Below are 17,649 nucleotides of genomic sequence, written 5' to 3'. Positions count from 1 at the left end.
GTGTCGATGGAACGAAGAGGAGGATGAACACGGCTGTCTGAGTCAATCTGTTTCACATGACCGTTTCTCAACGTCCTTTGATTCACTGTCCTCATGTCACACCCTCGGGGACAACTTTGCACATTTGTGTGTTTATGTTTGTGTGTGTGTGTGTTTATGTGTGACCTTAGGCAAGTGCCAGCATCTATGACCAAATTGCACCACCTCCAAGCGCGACACATACCCAGTGGCAGCTGAGGGCAAGGACACTATCTAAGGCAGGGGTGACCAACCTTTTTTTGAACAGAGAGCTACTTTTAAAGTTGCCAGTCTGCCGAGATCTACCATTCCAAATAGAGAGGCATAGCCATTACTGACAGCCTACTACCAGGTAAATACACACTTCTACTTGTATAAAACTGACCTTTGTACGATGAATACTGCAGATCCTTTATCTTACCTCTTTCTAATCTACACACATACAAGTATTTAACTGAAGTTACACAACAGTGTTGTTGATACAGAGTTGGAGTTTATTCACACGTCACACTACAGTGGGTAATGTTTTCAAGAAATATTGAACAGTGCTGCCACATATGACACAGGGAAACAAGAAAATACTCTGAACCCTTTCTTTGCCATTATATAAAAATAGTGTTGCTACAAAAGTATAAGACAAGACAACTCAGATCTGAAGCTACACAGGAATCTGCTGCCAAAGTGCAATAAAAAAGACAAAATCAATAGAATCAAACCCTTTTTTTTGTTGCATTTTAGTCGAGTATAAAAAGAAATGCCTTTAAAATAGGATGCAAACAACACTAGTTTCTTAACCTGAATCGATAATAGACTATAATCAATTTAAGTTTGCATTCTTATACAATTTTGTACAATAATTATAATGAATAAGTTCAAAGAAACTAAAACTTACAGCTGATTAATAACGGTATCTAACTTGAGTTTTTATTATATCAAAAACCTGTTGAAATGCTACTGTTGTTTTTACTGTCCCCAAAAAGCGCGTCGGCAGCCTCCAGGAATGCTTCTTACACAACTTTGCCGTCTTTGAAAGACTTCATGTGTTTCGCAAGAACGTGACTGACACAATAAGATGCTATGGTAGCAGCCTTGCTCTTGTTGTTGGGCCTGGTGAAAATGGACTGCTGTGCATTTAGCTGTCCTTTCAGGCCCCTCCCCTTTTAGGAGCATAGGGCAGAATTAGGAGGGAATTCCGCCTCGTAGCGTTTATGCACTGTTTTGAAATGCCGCTCCTAAATGACCCTTCTTCGATAAAGCCAGGCTCGCATTGCAGATGAGACAGATGGACTTTGAATTGGAATAGATACACAAATAATCATCCTCCCACTTGGAGTGAAAATTATATAGTTTGGGCTTTTTTGCTTCTGCCATAATTGCAGTCTTGTGTGTGTGCGGACTGTCACTCCTGTTGACACGGACAACGTCAGCGAAATAGTGCCCACTGCCCACCAGCCACGCCCCAACACATGGGGTCACGCCGGACAATCACAAAGCTTTGATGCGTTCGAGTGCATTATTCTGGCACAGGAAGATTATGTTACAGGACATTAACGATAACAGAATATTGTTGTTCTAGTTTCAGACACATCTCGCGATCAACTGGTTGGGCACCCCTGATCTAAGGGTTACATTAGTGTGTGTGTGTGTGTGTGTGTGTGTGTGTGTGTGTGTCTGTGTCTGTGTGTGTGTGTGTGTGTCTTCGTTAGCATTGCTCTAAAGCAGGGGTGGGGAACCTCCGGCCCCCGGGCCGTATACGGCCCACGAGACCATTTGGTACAGCGCTCAAGGTAATTTTATAAACACACGCAAAAAAGAAAAAAACTAAATAAATCTAGACCGCAAACAAATTAAACAAAGCGAGTACCTGTTTTTCCTGGCCAAGGTCAGGGTCCTTGAACACAACACCAGCCTAACGTGTCATCACGTGGTATATGTCTCGTCTGACAGGGGTGCAGTTCTGACGGAGAGCACCGGAACGTCGCTACGGCACTTCCAAGCAGAACCCATAAGGAGCCGTACACATGCCGCAGTTTTTGCGTGGCTGTGTCTTTAGTTGAAAGCCCAGTGGCGATCTGCTCATCTGTCATACTGATCATACAGTCAATAACTTTGTTGTTATTAGCATCTGGTTAGCTAGCTATGCTAACGAATATAACAAGCTACAACCAGTGAGGTAAAGGCACATCTTTATATGATCATTATAGTTATAAAAAAATAAGAGAATAAAGTAAATGGGTATAACATATACTATATGACAGCAAAAAAAAGTTGTTATTAATAAACAAGAATACAGTTTGAAAGGAGAGTGATTTGTAAAATATCCATAAAGAAAAAAAATCTGCTTACAGTTCTGTTTCATATGTGTTGAGAGATGTATCCATAGATCTCCTAATGTTGCTCTCAAAGCACCAGATTGATGCTTTTAACTTAAACAAATCTTCCCGGGGGAGCATGCTAACCCCTAGAGGAGGTTAGGTCTCCCCCCTCATTTAAATCACATCCACATGGATAGGAAACTAAATACATTTGCACACATCTTGTGTCCAATATCTTTCTGTTTTGGTGGTAATGCCACAACTCTGCACGTGCATGCATACACGAGTCATGGTAAGATATCTGTATTCAGAGGTTGCTTTTTCTTTGCACAGCATGAAAGAAAGGCCAAATGAATGGGCTGTGATTTTAGTATTTTTAAGCAGAGGTCAATAATTTGTACGGCCCTCGGAGGATGTTGTAAAAATTGAAATGGCCCTTGAGAGGAAAAAGGTTCCCCACCCCTGCTCTAAAGACTGTACTGCATGTGTCGACATCACACAAAATCAGTGTCCATCAAAGTGAAAATGGTGCTACTGCTGTAATCATCAATCAGCGTCTTCTCTGTGATTCTAAAAGTGATGTCCATCCATCCATCCATCTTCTCCCGCTTATCTGTGGTCGGGTTGCGGGGGTAGCAGTTCCAGCAGAGAGCCCCAAACTTTCTTTTCCCTGGCGACATCAACCAGCTCTGACTGGGGGATCCCAAGGCGCTCCCAGGCCAGCGAAGAGCTATAATCCCTCCACCTGGTCCTAGGTCTACCCCTTGGTCTCTTCCCAGCTGGACGTGCCTGGAACACCTCCCTAGGGAGGCGCCCAGGTGGCATCCTATCTAGGTGCCCGAACCACCTCAACTGGCTTCTTTCGACGCGAAGGAGGAGCGGCTCAACTCCGAGTCCCTCCCCGATGACCGAACTTCTCACCTTATCTCTAAGGGAGACACCAGCCACCCGGCGGAGGAAACCCATCTCGGCCGCTTGTTTCCGCGATCTCGTTCTTTCGGTCATGACCCATCCTTCATGACCATAGGTGAGGGTAGGAACGAAAATGGCCCGGAAGACAGAGAGCTTTGCCTTCTGGCTCAGCTCCCTTTTCATCACAACGGTGCGGTAAAGCGACTGCAGTACCGCTCCCGCTGCTCCGATTCTCCGGCCCATCTCACGCTCCATTGTTCCTTCACTCGAGAACAAGACCCCGAGATACTTGAACTCCTTCACTTGGGGTAAGGACTCATTCCCTACTTGGAGTGGACAGTCCATCGGTTTTCTGCTGAGAACCATGGCCTCAGATTTGGAGGTGCTGATCCTCATCCCAGCCGCTTCACACTCGGTTGCGAACCGATCCAGTGAGTGCTGAAGGTCGCAGACCGATGAAGCCATCAGAACCACATCATCTGCAAAAAGCAGTGGTGCAATCCTTAGTCCACCGAACCGCAGACCCCCTCCCCCACGACTACGCCTCGAAATCCGATCCATGTATATTACAAACAGGATTGGTGACAAAGCGCAGCCCTGGCGGAGGCCAACCCTCACCGGAAATGGGTCCGACTTACTGCCGAGGACCCGGACACAGCTCTCGCTTTGGGAGTACAGAGATTGGATGGCCCTGAGTAGAGACCCCCTCACCCCATACTCCCACAGCACCTCCCACAGTAACTCCCTGGGAACCCGGTCATACGCCTTCTCCAAGTCTACAAAACACATGTAGACCGGATAAGCGTACTCCCAAGCCCCCTCCAGGATCCTTGCGAGAGTAAAAAGCTGATCCGTCGTTCCACGACCAGGACGGAATCCGCATTGTTCCTCCTCAATCTGAGGTTCGACAATCGGCCTGACCCTCCTTTCGAGTACCTTGGAGTAAACTTTCCTGGGGAGGCTGAGTAGTGTGATGCCTCTGTAATTGGCACACACCCTCTGATCCCCCTTTTTAAAAAGGGGAACCACCACCCCGGTCTGCCACTCCTTCGGCACTGTTTCCGACTTCCACGCAACGTTGATGAGACGTGTCAACCATGACAGTCCCTCAACACCCAGAGCCTTCAGCATTTCCGGGCGGATCTCATCCACCCCCGGGGCTTTGCCACTGTGGAGTTGTTTGACGACCTCAGTGACCTCCCCCCGGGAGATTGGTGTTGATCCCCCGTCATACTCCAGCTCTGCCTCTAACATAGAGGGCGGAGTTGTCGGGTTCAGGAGTTCCTCAAAGTGTTCCTTCCAACGCCCTAACACTCTATCAGTTGAGGTCAACAACGTCCCATCCTTACTGTACACAGCTTGGATGGTTCCCTGCTTCCCCCTCCTGAGGTGTCGGACAGTTTTCCAGAACAACTTTGGTGCCGCCCGAAAGTCCTTCTCCATGTCTTCTCCGAACTTCTCCCACACCCGCTGCTTTGCCTGTGATGTGAGACGTAATAATCCTTAACTGCAGAAGCAGTCCCTTAAGTGTAATAAATTGTTCAGTTACAAATATTGCACCTTAAAATCGTTCATCTCCCAGGATGGTTGGCAAGAGTGTTTGTTATATGGCCAAACGATGTAGTTACTCTCATGCTTTCAACATTTCCCAATGTTTAAGCTCCATTAAAAAGAAAATGTTGCCCCTTCATTTACTGTTATGATTTGTTGTGCTGAAAGAGTGTCTTGCTAATAATTCAATATAAGTGAGAACAGCACAAGTGTTGGGACAAGAGTTTGTGTCTTTGTTCTTCCTGATATATTCAAAATGTTATCATTTGTAAACATAAATAAGCTTCTTAAAAGATATTAAATAATGTATGACTTTACGCAATCTGTATCTTTACTCAGTGTACAATTTGATTTACTTAAAAATAACAAAGACAAGGAAAAACTCAATCTTAATGAAGTAAAACATAAAGGGGAACACAGGAAATGTCTAAATACTATTCACTTTGAGAGAAGCACTAAATGTATTCTCAGTAGGGCCAAACATAGCCTGAACTGGGATTACTTCAACTGCTTTAGTGGGAAAGAGGTTTGTTTGCTCTTTTTGGAGCACACTAAAGCTGACTCCCCGTTATACAAGTACATCTCATTACACCTGTAAAAACTGCTCATCTGAATTTATAGAGCCTGTGAGATGACTTTGACCACTGCGGACAAATAGAACTACTTTACCAGCTTTTTCACCTTGAAATAAAAGAGATCCCTCTGCAGCACATACTTCAAGTTTATCATGAGCCACAACACACTGATAAAGAACATCCTTGTGAAGCACACAAACCTGATCTACACAACCACTCAGCCTTTAACCAGCCACACACACACACACACACACACACACACACACACACACACACACACACACACACACACACACACACACACACACACACACACACACACACACACACACACACACCAGACTTGGAGCTATGGAGGGAAGAGCGATGACTGCTGAGTGGGGATTTAAGTAGAATAAATGCCGTGCTTGAATTGAATGGATCAAAGTAACACTACTGATTCTGATACAATGTTACAGTGAAAAGTTGTGTGAATACAAGAACAAAAAGAGAAGAATCCACAGAAAGGTGAAAATAAGGAGGAGGACATGATGGGCAGTTTAAATGTGGTGAGGGGATACACCATAATAAAGACGTCTTGCCTTGGAAGTTTTAGTGCTCAGATGAGAGCTGCAACACAAACAGCTAGAGGATTAAATACAAACTTGAGACCTTTCTCAGCTCTCCATCCTCTGTGTCACTGGTTATATCATGTTGTGTCTTTGTCTTCAAGTCTGTCTCACACTCGCTTGACTCTCTCAGGCTATGTCTCAAATACCCACTTGAAAATACAAACAGCTAAGCTGCTTTTTCTCTTTCTAATCTAACCGACGTACATGTCTTTGTTCTTCTTTCTCCCTCCATCTTAATACTCTCCCTTGGAGTGAAATACCTTTTAATGTAGGAAGGAAGTTATGCAACATAAATGAAGTACCAATAACACCCTCATTGTCAGAATCCTGTTCAACTATATGTGACCTGCTCCATCGAAATCAGTCGCATTGACCCGAAGACACATTTTGAGTTGTATACACTGTTGGAAAGAGGAGATTCCTAGTTTTCTAATGATATCAGGATTGTTGTTGTACTCTAAATATTAAGCAAAATATGTCACATTATATAATGACTGTCACCGAGTCATCATTTTGAGAAAAAGGCCTTCAAAGTTTTCTCTTCTCTGGAATCCATCGATCTGATTGATTATTAGTGGAGCAAATGATTAAAATACTACGGAGGGAAGATATTTTCGTTTGGAGGGGAAGCTTGCGAGTGTGTGTGTATACGTGTGTGTGTGTATGTGTGTGTGTCAGAGTCCTGCACGGGTCTGATTTTCAAGACCCGCTCCCGCCCCACACCCGCGACGTGCAATACCGAACCCGCCCCGCTACCCGCACATATTGCCAATTAGTTCCGCAACCCGACCCGACCCGTCGGCACAAGATCCGCGACCCGACCCGAACCCGCATAGCCTATATATGAGCAGTGAACACGTGCAATTATTAACACACGCAGTTGCATATTTGTCTCAAAAAGCGTGGGATGTTGGTTATTTTCTCCATCTAGGAACCAAAAGCCTCCCAGACGCTGGGTTTCGCTCTTGAGGAAGTGTTATTGAAAATGCTGCATTCTCCGCTAGAGAGCTTCACCTCAGCCATTTCGAATGTGGCGCGCACAGCAGCAGATTGATGCGCTGCAGAGGTTATGGTTATGCACGGTCCCGCGGGGGAGAGGTCTGAGGATTTAAACATAAACTAAATTATCATTATTTCAATATATTTATTATGCAACACCCGCGACCCGACCCGCATCATCTTTGTTTTACCCAGAACCGAACCCGGAAAAAAGCGTTTGGAAAAATACCACCCGCGAATCACCTTTTTTGCAGGTCACCCGTCGGGTACCCGACGGGGGACGGGCGACGGGGGACCCGATGCAGGACTCTGGTGTGTGTGTGTGTGTGTGTGTGTGTGTAATTTTTAGGGATGCACGATATTGGTTTTTTGAAACCGATACCGATACCGATAACTTCCTGCTTCTCAAGACCGATACCGATAATAAAAAAAAATGTACGCCACTAATTATTTTAACGCGATTAACGCATGTGTATTTTTTTTCCTTGGCCGCCCCGTAGTTTCAGAGCGCATATTTAAAATATCTTCTACAAGCTGATGCTGACAGCCCCGCTCCTGCTGCCCGCTTGTGGCAGACCACACTTCCACGCTCTCCGGCAGGCACCGACTGGCCATCTGGAGGACCGGGAGGATGTGTGTATCTGTGGCCCGAGCGAGCGAGAGAGAGACCTTACGTGCATTGTTGTTGTTAGCATCTGGTGCTAGCTAGCTGCGCTAACGGATATAAGGAGCTGTTTAAATGAAAACAGAGGAGCGACATTTCGCCACAACTGCGCCGAGCACTTGACTTTATGCAGGCAGCCAGACAGTGGGACATTGTACGAAAAGTCAGCACACTCAGCTCGGATAGTGTGCAACATGATTGCAGCGTCCAGGCAGTTCCGGTTCGAGCTTATACCTTGAGTTGCAAAACTGGCAAACTTCTTGCCTTTTTCAAAAGCCTCGTCGATAGATAAAAGCCCCGGTGCCTTTACAGCTGGCTTTGGATTTGTCGCTAGTTTAGCAGCGCAGGCGTCTTCGTACGCTTTTAACACACCATCGTAGCGATGGCGATGTTTCAGGTGACTAATCAGGTTCGAAGTATTGTAGCTCGTTGCCTTTTTCCCTCCTCGTGGAACTTCTGCATTACATTTGTTACAAATAGCAAGCGAACTTTCCAACTCTGAAACTTTGAAATAGTCCCATACCACCGACGACATGTTTGTTTACTGTCCTGGCTTCACGGCCGCCCACCATTTACGTCACAGCCAGGCATGAGTTAGGGAGCGCTGGATTTGTGAAGAACTCCCCTCTTCCTAAACCACTAATACCACAGTACTGGCAAAACGGGAGGAGCCGAGTGAAAAACAAGCGCCCCTCATCCCAATCCACCCACACCGCAGTATTTTTTTCTTTTTTTTTACCCAAAAGATATATTGTATATTATCGGGGCTATTAATACTGGTATCGGGTTTATCGGGATGACGTCATAATTCCTAATATCGGACCGATAATAATGTGGCCGATAATTATTGTGCATCCCTAGTAATTTTGCGTTTGTGTGTATTGTGTTTGTTTCCCGGGGAAACACCGGCTGTTGTTATGCCTGCTGTGATGTAAAGTTACTCCATTCTCCGCTTGTAATTATGCCGTTACAAGCTTCAAAGTTGTATTTATCATCTGAATTTGCCGAAACAAGTTTAATATTCTGAAAGCCAAGACTTTGTTTAATTGAAATCAGATGAAAACAAACTGTAACGGACCCTGTCGTGTTATCTATGATTACTATACTCTTACATTCATAATTTCAGCCGGAGGGAGGGGGGGCGACGCTGCGGAAGAGCAGATTGCGAGTGGTGCCAACTACCATGAGGTTCATTTAAGGTTTGGAGTAGACGGTCTGAGAATCATTGTCATGATCTATAATACATGTAATGATTTATTTAACTTTTCATCAGCAGCTCAAAACCTCAATGTCGATTTTATTGTATTCTCAGCTTTTTGAACAACTAAGTGAAATACTATCAACTTAAGACAGTACTGGTGTTTGGTGCTAAATGAATGAGCAACTTCTTTTAACATTATTATTAGGTTTTACATGATCCACGGTAAATTATATAATTGGTATCCCACTTATTACCAGATAGAATTAATCATATGTTTCTGTTGATTCAATATTGATTTCTTCAACAGTGAAAATGACAAAAGTGTTAATTCATTTAATTTGGAAGAAATACAGAAATGTAATTATACAATAATATATTGACTGGGGTGTAAACTGCTCTGTAAAGACAAGATATGAATTATCCTGATGGAATTGCCTTGTTTCCCGCTCATGGTTGTGTGTGTGTGTGTGTGTGTGTGTGTGTGTGTGTGTGTGTGTGTGTGTGTGTGTGTGTGTGTGTGTGTGCGTGTGTGTGTGTGTGTGTGGTTGTGTGTCTTTGTGTGTTTAGAAAACCCTCTTCCCCATTAACTGTGGTGACGGCTGATCTAGATGAAAGACACTGTGTTCACACCACACTTGCTTTCTCCTTCCCCTTAGATAAACACACATGCAGCACACTTCAATTAAGTCGAACACTTTCAACACACACATTCACCTGATTTGTTGTCTGTCCTCAAACTACCTCTAAAACTCAGGCAACTTTGTATTGCTCTTCCTCTAATCTGCCTTGAAAATGTACATTACACAGAGCGTGAGGTGTAATTATTGTTTAGTTGAGCAAGGATGCAATGATGTGCTCACACAGACATTCTGTGAAGAAGCTCATAACAAGTTTCTGGGAAATCTTAGCTCAGAAAACTTTGGTGGTAAAAGATAACAGCCTTATAGTGTTTCCCCTTGAGGCTTGACGCCAAACAGACACAGGCACCAGCACAAACTTTTGATGTAGAGACACACCCACACACACATAGAGTACGGAAACATTTTTATCAGAACAGCTTGTCTTAGTGACTAATACACAAGTCTTCATGGACCATTAACTTGCTCCAATTAAAACATGAAGCAATATGTTGTTTTCCTTGAGTTTTTGCATACTCCATCAGCCCTAGGGGATGACACCTTGAGTCTGCTTCTGCATCTTTTCCCTCCAGTCATTCACATATGGTTGTTTGTGGCTTCTAGTCACTTAAAACATGCTAAAGGAATATCTAGTTACCTTTTTAGAGCTTGTTTAAGTGGGATAACTGCACATAGGAAGCCCTTTCCAGAGCAAGAGAGAGAACATCTTAAGATCATACGTTTAAGTGACCCAAAAAGGAGTTGTATATTCCAGTATTTAGCAATAACTTGACATTGTAGTCTGGGAAATACCTTGGATGTCTCTATTAGTTGTTTGGTATCACAGTGACAGCCCTCTCACTCTGATGATCCCATATGGTTGCATTGCATTTGGAAACTCTCGCAGATTGCATTCTCAATATGGTTTGAAATGGCATTTAAATTGCCCATGCAGCACAATATGGTGTCAGATGTCTGTGCCAGCCCTTTGAGACTAAACTGTCTTCCCAATGGTTTGCTCATATGACTACATGTTTCACTTAGATGCGTTTGGGGAATCAAATAAAGCCAGGGTTTCCCACACATAGACTATACTTGGGCGGGCCGCCCAGGTATATTAACGGCCGCCCAAGTATATTTCGCGACCCATTTAGGTTTTGTTTTTTTTATACTTTTTTTTAATACTTTTTTTTTTTTATATATATTTTTTGTATTCGTCCGTGACCACGACGCCATCTGCGATCGATTAACTTGTGGACAATGATCTCTCGCTTCCTTGCTCTGATCTCGCCTCCTTCTGGCCTGTTAAGTGGCCTGCCTCACACAGGGTGACTGGCTGTCCACATGATGTGGCCTGCCGTCATGGCCACTGTCATACAGACCATAAATCAAAGCCCTTGATTGGTCTCTGTCTGTCATTCAAGCTCGGGATAACCTCAGCTCAGGTGAGGTAAAGGACTCTGAGTGTTTAGATAGTTAACTTAGTCTAAGTTCTCAGTGTCTCAAACGGTGTGGTCACCATTTATGTAAACACATATTTCCATTTGAGAGGGTAGTGATTGGTCTAATGCATGGGTCGGCAACAGGCGGCCTGCGGGCCATTGTTGGCCCGCCAGGAATAATATTTGGCCCGTAATTTTGAGAATCAAAAATAAAATATTATTTTGAGATTTTTTTTTAATTTTTTTTTTTACAACATAGGACCGAGAGTCGCACATCAGGGTTTCTGATAGCCGGTAATTACCGGTTTTTATCTGGTAAAATTCATTAAAAACCGGTAAATTCAAAACCTGTTGGTCAAAATGTCTAATTAGGGATGCTCCGATCGATCGGCCGCTGGTCATTATCGGCCGATATTCACTCTTAATAGTTTGATCGGTGCTCTCTATAAAGGCCGATCAGGAGAGCTGGATCTGATCGATATGGACATAAACGCGAGTGAAGTATAACCGGACCCGAGAGAGATCAGATCAGCTGCTGCATAATCACCTGAAGCCCCGCCGACTGTTTAGCGCGCTGCATGAGAAACTGATGGGCTGTCAGGAGAGAGAGAGAGGGAGAGGGGAAAAGAGAGGATCCGTTTCTCCCGTGTTATTATCCAAAGTTAATGTAAACTTTTGAATAATGTACTTCATCTACTACAAGTAGTTTGTTTGAATGTAATAATTATGTTGTTTGTTGTTTGTGGAATCATTTATTGAAAAATGAATCTGAACTTTTCGATCTGTAACGGTTATAAACTGAAGCAATATACAAATTACTCCCATTAACTGAGTTTTAAACATCAGCATATCCTGTCATAGTCCGGTGATTACCTGCTAACGGAAACTTTGCTACACCATTCTTATTATTATTATTGAAACATGACCGGTAAGTTTCGAATTTGTCCGGTAAAATAAATTCTGTCCCGACATACATTCATAATGTCAGCAGAGGGAGGGGAAGCGGCGCTGTGGAAGAGCAGAGCGCGAGGGAGAGCATGTCATCTTCCCTTTACAAGCTTCAAACATGTATTTATCGTGTGATTTTGGAAATAACAGTTCCATATTCTGAAAGCCAAGACTTTGTTTATTTAAAATCAAACAAAACACCCGAAAAACTAGTTTTTTACGCAAATCCACGTTTATTATGAAATGAGCCTTTCCGACTGATTTCGATAGAGCGGGTCATGGCATGTGTGGTTGTGGGGAAGCAGGTCAATTAAAGTATTTATTTAACTATTAAATACATTGAGTTTGAGTAAAATACTTGGTTACTGATTAATTTAGGTTATAATATATTAAATTGCAAAGCAAAACATGCTGTAATTGATTTATTTTGTCCTTTAATATTTTTTAAAGGTTTTCAACCTGAAAGAATCCTAATGTGTCCTTGAAAAGTTGAAATAAAGAAAAGGAAAAAGGATTCCAGTTGTCCATGCGTCCTCTGTTGCCCCTCAAGCCTCTCAAATGTGGGCAAATACTCAAATAAATGCCAAAAACCCAGAGAACTTGACAATACTTATCAGAATAAAAGTATGTTACATAATAATAATAACACTGCTACCTAGTTCATAACTCTACTCTACTCAGTGGAGGCTCGTCCATTGAGGAAAGGGAGGACCATCCTCCCTACAATTTCAGAGAAAAATTTACTTTGAAGAGAACAATAAATACACCTCAATTTAAAAGATAAGTCTGTTAAAATACAGATAATAGCCCTGGCTTTGGGACTGAAATGGGGCTAGAGAGGACGAGCCTCCCTTTGGGCGGGTCTAGCCAGAGGCTCTGGATTGGGCGCCTATATCATCAGTGAACCAATCAGCGGATCTGACTGCGCATCAGAGTGTTGATGGGGAGGGTTATCAGCGATAGAGTTTTTTCTGAACCGGGGAACAGTGGCGCTGCACCCTCTTACCAAAATCAATTCCTTGAATTAGGCTTTGATTATGTTCTGGCCCACCATCTTGTGGCTCAGCAAAAAATTGGCCCACGGCCAAACTTACTTGCCTACCCCTGGTCTAATGGATAGTGAGGTGGGCTGAATATCGGAAGGCTGTGAGTTCAAATCCCGCCAGGAACACCACCACTAGTGTGCCCTTGAGTAAGGCACTTAGCCCTTAGTTACTCCAGGGAGAATGTCCCTGTAATCAGTCATTATAAGTCGCTTTGGATAAAAGCGTCAGCTAAATGAAATGTAATGTGATTAGTAAAATATGCATGAATAAATAAATAAAAAGTTAACTAGGTGAAAAAAGGTAAGATACACTTTTAAAACTTGTTGAGAGAAAACTAGTGTTTGCTGCTGCCTCAAAGAGGAGCAGGGGGAGAGGAGGGAGAGGAGAGGAGGGAGAGGAGGGAGACAGGAGAGGCTGGTTCAGGAGCACAGACACACTCACAACTATAAATGAACCAAAAATAAATTAATAAACAAGTTTCAGTGTTTTTCAGTGTCTATGGAAACACTCTAAAGTCTAACACTCTCTTTATTTTCCCCTCAAAATGCACCAGATTGATGCATTTAACTCCAAAATAAAAAATGTAATCTTACCGGGGGGGCATGCCCCTGGACCCGCTAGAGGATTTGAGGTCGACCCCCACTAAAAATCACATGGATAGGTTCCTAAATACATTTATAAATACATTTATTTTTTTAAATAGTAACCCATTTCCATATGTTCATGTGTGGGTAGTAGATTTAAACTATAGGGCTATCATTATGGGCCCTGCCTGTACCTGTTCGCTCTGCCATCGCGTGAAGGGTCTGCTAACAAGCGACCAACAGAAAGGTTAATGTTAATGTTGTTGCACGTCACCTCAACCCCCCCCGCTACCACCACCCTCCTAAGTATATTTCAGATCTGTGGGAAACACTGAAAGCATTTAAGGGAAATGCATAAATCTGATCATGAATAAACAGGTAAAGGAGCTATAGTTGCTGAACAAAGAAAAGTATTTCACAAAATAGGATCATGTAATAAGAATAGCAGGTGGTTGTTACAGGTGATGATTTACTTCAGACACATCCTTACATTTGATGTGCCCTCAAACAATGATGAAGATGAGTGAATGATTGAAAAGGCAACAAAGAGAAATGTGGAAAGAGGGACTATTGTAGATGCAGTCTGATTCCTTTGATATCAGCTTTATGATGAGTTTTAGATTTGTGGTTGACTTTATTGTATTTCACTATTTATATTTTATACATAATCGGAATATTACTTTGAGTTATTGCTGTTGTCTTAAAACTAAAGAACTGAGAGAAGCAAAATATATCCATATTATTATTATTTATTTTTTTAAAGTTAAAGGAAAATGGCTGCCAGTATTGTTTTCTCTTGAGGCCAAGTATCACCACTTTAACCAGATATGTTACTTTCACTCCAGGAGCCATATAAAAAACATGTTACCATGGCCACCATCCAGCATCTGTCCAAACTGAACCCAATTACCCTAATCATCGGCTAGAATCTATTATGGCGTTCATCATCTGTCATAATCACTATCATTTATCACTTTTTATTATGATTATGGAGTGATATCCAAAAGATTTAAATGACTTTTTTAATGACTTGAAATGACAATGCAGTATATTTAATCTGCTGAATCACGCCGAAGTCTTCAGAGCTTATGTGTCTGCTTTTTATGAACATATTTTTAGTAAGATTGTCTTTAATTAATACAAATAAGCAATTCATTTTTAGGAAATAAAAGATGCCATGCACTATTTGATATGTTCCATTGGATAATCTGAAGATATACAGTATACGAGCAAGACTAGCTACTGATCTAATGACGTTTCCATTCCTCCAACACATTTGATTATTAAAGGTCACCTATTATGCAAAATAAACTTGTTCATGTCTTCTATACATCAACATGTGTCCCCTCTGTGTAAAGACATTCTGAAAGTTTCAGAAAAAAGATTAGCTCTCTTTTTGTCGTGATCCATTTATATAAAAACCTGTCTGAAAATGAGCTGATCAAATGTTGGCCACTTTATGATGTCATGATTGTTTGGCTTGTGTAACCATTAGCCAATAACCAACCAAGGTAACACCACCCCCACCTTATCACCTGAATCTCCTCCTAGAGCACCATTGTGTTATTTTTAGGGCTGCACCGGAAAATCCGAATATTCGTTCATTGGAGTACTATTCGGGTTTCAATTTCGTTATTCGGATATTCGTTTTGATTGTTTTTTTCCCGTTTTTTTTTCAAATTGAATTTATTGAAATCTCCAATATCAACGTAAGAGCTTGTGCCTCTTCGGGGGATGCTAACACTTAACCGTAAACGTTATTGTTTACTTTCTCCGTCTTTATATGTAGATATTACTTTTCTCCGTTAATCCCGGTCACGTTGTTTCCATAGCAACAACAACTTCCTGTCAACAGCGCTAACTCTCTTTCAAAATAAAAGCATGTCCATAAATAGGAAGCCAAGCCAAATTACGACTGCAACGAAAGTAACAAACACAATGCGACAGAGATATCCTTTTCAATTTCAAAGAACACAAATTGGGTTATATTAACAAATAACTATAAAACAACAATACTGTAGAATAACAAAATTAATGCCTTGAATACACCGAAATACACGTGTTGAAGCGGTTCGCTGCTGATTACTACGCCCCCCCCCGGGCCGAATATTCGCTGCTGATTACTACCGAATATCCGGAGCCCGAAAAATGGTATTCGGGACAGCCCTAGTTATTTTCAACCAAATATCTCTCAGAGGGGCGTGGGGAGTGGCTCCTTATTTTCATCTAAAGTAACAGACCCAGAATCAGCACTTTTGAAACAGGGCTGAAACAGAGGGGTTTATGGGATGCTGCAATTATCTCTTTGGTATTTGGAGCCAAACACTTCAGAGACATGTTTTGTATATATATCTGAGGCCTATTATATAATGAGAAAAAAAACAGTATAATAGGGGACCTTTAAATCATTGTATCAAAGTGTATGACTGTAATCATCAGGGTTGATGGAGGCATATGGTGTATATGAGGAATATGGATAAGAGCACAGCCATGGAAAGATGTGAACCGCTGTGTTTAAGGGTGTGAATGTGAGTCTGAGGCACAGAGAGACAGAGATGCAGTGCAGCAGTGTAATCTATCTGAGAGAGACAGGTCTGGGGATTTACTCCACACTGAGCTTAGCTCTGCGGGGGGGCCAGGAGCCTGGAGACACTTCCTGCTGCACCACTGCATGATGAAGAAGGCAATTTCAAGTTAAACTCTTTTTGTGTATGTAATATATGTAATATACAAGAGAGAACTGGACCGAGGTGCACGTATATATGTCCAAATATGCATAAATAGTGGTTGATAGATGGAAAGGGAGAAAGACGTTATAAATAATAAATATCAATAAGAAAATGGGAAAACCATCCCTTCATTCCTTGCCCTACTGTTCATACATGCAACTTGTACTTTGTGACAAAATGCTTCATAAATAATACAATATTTCACAGCACTTCTGCTCGCTATTTAATTATAGTAACTTAGTTTTTGTTTCACAGTGCAGATCCAATACTGCAGGAAATGAAGCAAGCTATGCCCGAATCAGTGAGTGTCTGATTGACCACAGTGATATTTGTACAAATGAAAAAACTAACCAACTGAATGTTGTATCATGTATTTTGACTACGTGGTCGCTCTTGTGGCAGTGATCCAGAGTGTTCATTCTCTCAGTTGATGCAGATGGAACCAAAATCAGGCATAATTTGGGGTGTCAGGCGGTAGAAGAACATGAGTGACAAGGTGTTGAGAGGTCTGATGCACACTCCTTGGATGCCGAATGCTGCCTGTAACAAGTTTTGAAGCTAGCCTGTCGCCTGTCATCTGTTTTGACTTTGCAGGCAGCTTCTTTTTGTCTTTCATTCTGTGCTAATTGTCAAAGTAATAATACTTATTATGTGCACTGTTGGACCAACTATGGATCACAATTTCTGACTTACTAAAATTATGTGTCCTGCATTGGGGTTTAAAAAATATATGTTCATGTTGTTGCAATTTGGAATACCCATATACTGATACATCTGCAACAAGCTAATATCCGTCCAGCTCTTGGTCCTTCCACTGTAAAACCTAAATTCACAGAATTAGATGTGAAAATGTGCCAGCTCTAAATGCTGTCTCTCACTCTCTGCCCACTGAGCAGCTGATCAGTGACTCTCACTCACAGACCATTACGTTAGCAAAGTAAAATGCCATCTACTCAGCCAATCTCAGATAGCCGATATATCCTTGGCCAACCATAGCAAGCATTTTAGTAAAGTTAACAACCACTATGTTAGAGATATCTATAGCAGCACCGAAAAATCACTCAAATAAAACATATTTTACTGCAGTCCCTACAGGACCAGTTACCGACACAAATCCATACTTTATTTATCATGTTTACCAACCTTAAACGGAAGTCAGTTTGAGCGTTTTCAGTTTCTGTTTGTATCTCTGTCGCTGCTGGTGTTATGGAACGGGGCTTATATAAAGTATGTTGTGTGGGAGGTAGAGCAGAAAAAGACAACTGGTCAAAGAGTGAAAGGATCGCTTCCCTGGTCACATCATTAAATATCCAGGTGCCCAAGAACACCTGGCTGGGGGTGAACACTGGGTGGTCCCACATCAGCTATTATTATTGCAAATGCTGTGTTACAGCTGGTTGGGGTAGTAAAGGGCAGATCCCACATCAGATCATTAAT

At 42.2% G+C, this 17,649-nt stretch overlaps 1 long non-coding RNA gene across 1 annotated transcript in view; it reads left to right on the top strand.

The window, feature by feature from the left end:
* The first annotated feature begins 238 nt into the window (after positions 1-238).
* The window catches only part of LOC139434490 (uncharacterized), a 55,724-nt gene continuing 38,313 nt past the window's right edge, over positions 239-17,649 (top strand). The window contains exon 1 of the long non-coding RNA XR_011643841.1: positions 239-370. This is a non-coding gene — a long non-coding RNA (uncharacterized lncRNA). The remainder of the gene's footprint in view (positions 371-17,649) is intronic.

This window comes from Pseudochaenichthys georgianus, chromosome 9, assembly GCF_902827115.2.
Source record: "Pseudochaenichthys georgianus chromosome 9, fPseGeo1.2, whole genome shotgun sequence".
Lineage (NCBI taxonomy): Eukaryota > Metazoa > Chordata > Actinopteri > Perciformes > Channichthyidae > Pseudochaenichthys > Pseudochaenichthys georgianus.
Note: the sequence above shows the minus strand (reverse complement) of the source record. Positions and strands in the feature narration are given on the sequence as shown.